The sequence below is a fragment of the Diaphorina citri genome, unplaced genomic scaffold (genome assembly GCF_000475195.1).
Source record: "Diaphorina citri unplaced genomic scaffold, Diaci psyllid genome assembly version 1.1 scaffold224, whole genome shotgun sequence".
NCBI lineage: Eukaryota > Metazoa > Arthropoda > Insecta > Hemiptera > Psyllidae > Diaphorina > Diaphorina citri.
Genome location: NW_007377661.1, coordinates 26008 through 30000, shown reverse-complemented (window position 1 = coordinate 30000; position 3993 = coordinate 26008).

The window sequence follows — 3993 nt, the reverse complement described above, 5'->3', positions numbered from 1 at the left end:
TCTCGATGTTTGTGAATAGGTGAGAGGCTGAGAGGCTACCTATACATTTTCAAGCAAACTTCAGTCTCATCTCGCTTTTTTTTTCTCGCTGGAAATAGGTGGAAAGCGCTCTTCAGATGGCCACACGAGGCTGAGTGCACCCAGAAATAGCCCCACCAACACCACGTGCTATGTAGTGTAGATAAGATGAGTTATCTTCATTCTCCTTTTCTTCCTCCTTCTTCTTTTCCTCCTCCTTCTGCTCCTGCTTCTTTTCCTCCTCCTTCTTCTTTTCCTCCTCCTTCTTCTCCTTTTCCTCCTCCTCTTCCTCCTCCTCCTTCTCTTCCTCCTCCTCTTCCTCCTCCTCCTCCTCTTCCTCCTCCTCCTTCCTTCTCCTCCTTTTCTCTTCCTCCTCCTTCTTCTCCTCCTCCTTCCTCCTCCTCTTCCTCCTTCTTCTCCTCCTTTCTCCTCCTCCTCTTCCTCCTCCTTCTCCTCCTAAAATATAAGTACTACTTTTTTTTTAATTTAGAAAAGGCGGAAAAAAAAATCTATTCAATCAGTTTTATCTGCATGGGTTTGTTTACTTTTTTTCCTATCCAAAAAAAAACAAAAAAAACAAAAAACAGACAAGTACCTACCCAAGTATTAGGTACCCTCTGATGGCCTACATTCCCTACCTAGTACCTGCCTATAACAAGTTTAAACAAAAGGTACATATCGGTAACAAAAAAGGTACCTATGTTCCTATGTATAACAAGTACATACCCAAAGTAACTTTAAACAAAGTAGGTACCTAATCTACCCATAACAAGGTACCCATCCTCGGTTTTTTTTTTTTTTTTTTTTTTTTTTGGGAAAGGGTTGGGGGCTGGAGAACGAATGACGTAGGCGACAACAGGAAAGAGAAGAGGAAGAAGGAGGCAGAGAGAAAAAGAATGATAAGAAACAGGAGAAGAACAGGAATAAAGAAAGAAACAAACAAAAGGTCACTACCGTGTAAGCGCTAGGCCGCGGGTTCGATTCCCGCCCGGGGCGGATTTTATCCTGATGGGATAATGTTCGTTCTCGGAACGGCTGGCTTTCTCCTATCCTGTCTTCCTTCTCTCTCCGATTTCGGGACGATAAGACCCTAGAGTTACAGTTCCCTCTGTCAAACCTCTTAAAAAAAAAAAAAAAAAAAAAAAAAAAAAAAAAAAAAAAAAAAAACAAAAAAACAAAACTCTTTTTCTTTACTAAATTTTTCGCTGTCACAGTCCAACCAAATTTTGTTTCGCAAATTTTCTTTGGCAGTTAGTTGCTCTCTAACTTTTTACGGTACTTTTTACTCCAATTATTTTTTTACTTAAATTACTTTCCGCTTATTTTTTTCCAAACTAAAATTTTTCTTTCATTTAATTTTTCGTTGGTAGTTTCGAGCAGCTGTGCATCAACTACGCCAACGAACACCTGCAGTACTACTTCAACCAGCACGTGTTTCAATACGAACAGGAAGAATACAACAAGGAGGGTATTCGTTGGCGCCATATTGAATTCTCGGACAATACGCTGTGTCTGCAGCTGGTCGAGGGGAAACCCAATGGTCTCCTGTGTGTTCTGGATGATCAAGCCAAGTAAGTTTTGAATAGAATAGAATAGAATAGAATAAGGAGGGAATTCGTTGGCGCCATATTGAATTCTCGGACAATACGCTGTGTCTGCAGCTGGTCGAGGGGAAACCCAATGGTCTCCTGTGTGTTCTGGATGATCAAGCCAAGTAAGTTTTGAATAGAATAGAATAGAATAGAATAAGGAGGGAATTCGTTGGCGCCATATTGAATTCTCGGACAATACGCTGTGTCTGCAGCTGGTCGAGGGGAAACCCAATGGTCTCCTGTGTGTTCTGGATGATCAAGCCAAGTAAGTTTTGAATAGAATAGAATAGAATAGAATAAGGAGGGAATTCGTTGGCGCCATATTGAATTCTCGGACAATACGCTGTGTCTGCAGCTGGTCGAGGGGAAACCCAATGGTCTCCTGTGTGTTCTGGATGATCAAGCCAAGTAAGTTTTGAATAGAATAGAATAGAATAGAATAAGGAGGGAATTCGTTGGCGCCATATTGAATTCTCGGACAATACGCTGTGTCTGCAGCTGGTCGAGGGGAAACCCAATGGTCTCCTGTGTGTTCTGGATGATCAAGCCAAGTAAGTTTTGAATAGAATAGAATAGAATAGAATAAGGAGGGAATTCGTTGGCGCCATATTGAATTCTCGGACAATACGCTGTGTCTGCAGCTGGTCGAGGGGAAGCATAAAATATGCAATATGCATGGAGTAGCTTAAAAAAGGGAGCATGGAATATGCATGGAGCAGCTTACAGAAGAAAGCAGGGCTGGGAGCATAGAATATTATTGTACAAACATATAGGTATTCTAAAATTCTAAAGCAGATTACATTACAGACGGAAGCATGGAATATGCATGGAGCAACTTATAGGAGCATGGAGCATTGATTGGAGTATTAAGCTGCTCATAGAAGCAGAAAGCATAGAATATTCATGGAGCTAGGGACAAATCCCTCGAGAGAAAATGAACAAAAAGCCTCCGATAATACCCAATCACAATATAAACCCCGGCCTACAGTCAGGGTTGTATGTAGGATTTCAGTAAGGGGGGTCAAGAATTTGAAGAATGGCTAAATGGGGGAGGGGTGCTTCAAATTCTTTTTCTTCCTACCCTTTTCCTAACCAAATAGGCTCTGCGTTTCTTGTCAGTCTCTTCCAGGCAGCCCTATGGGGGGGGGGTGCTTCAAATTGTAGGCCAATAATTTCAGGCCGGGTTTTACCAAGTCAGGATTTTGAGATCCCAAGAGGATTTCTCTATACTTAATACCGGGGTCAATCTCAGATTGAACTAAATACCAATATAACCCGCGGTGATAAAACTCGACCTTAGCACATTAAGTACTACTTTTAAAGGTGTGCCCACACATAGTTGACAGCCGGTTGACAATGTTTGGACACACCTTAAGAGCCGAAAAAGAGTCTGAGTGGGCCTCCTAGATACGGCCTTGTTTAAAGTCCCAATCAATTCAAAAAGCCTTTTCTCCATTCAGTTCAAAAAGCCATCGTCGCGTGTGGCTGGCCTAGTTAGCTGGAGGTTAGCGCGTCTGCCTTGTAAGCTCTGGACGCGAGTTCGATTCTCACCCGGGGCGAACTTTATCCTAACAGATAAGGTTCGTTCTCTGGCTTTCTCCAATCCTGTCTTTTCTAATCGCTTTCGGAAAGACAAAATCTTTTTTTTTTTCAAAGCAGGATATGAAAATACCGTCTTGGTATTGCATTACATCACTTCGAACGACAGTAAGTTTTGTTCGTATCATTCCAGTCCCACTCAAGTTTAAAATGGATCACTAAGCTCAAGGTGCACATGGTTGGTATGTGGATCAGTGAATATCTGGGCAATCACATGCTTCTAGCTTTACCCTGTACCACTGGGTGAGGTTAATGTGAGGACTGGGGTAGCTTGTTGCCAAATGGAAGGTGAAATCCCTGTCACAATAAAGACCAACCCCTCATAGAAAAAATACATTCCTCACTAACTGCTTGGCTCCAATAATACCTAGGTATGATACTACAGATAATCCAACATGCAACACAAATACACAATAGATTGTATTTATTTAAGTAGGTATCTACCTATATGCTAAGAGAATCAAGGCCATGTGTGACTGCAATGAGGACCTACCTACCTACCTACATGATTAAATGAAAATTTTCCTATTTATTTTCAATCTCATTTATAAACATTTTTCTCTTTTCTTTTTCTTCTTGTTTTTAGGCAAAGTAGATACCACAAAGTAATGAAATTGTATTAAAAAATCACTAGGTTAAATATAAATAATTAAAATATTTTCAACCCATTTGACATGAGTATGAGTCATTGCTTGGATGGAAAGATACCAATACTATCTCAAGGTACTTGGTGATAGAATTGAGGACAAAGCAATCCAGATAAATGATCACGTTATATTCTTTT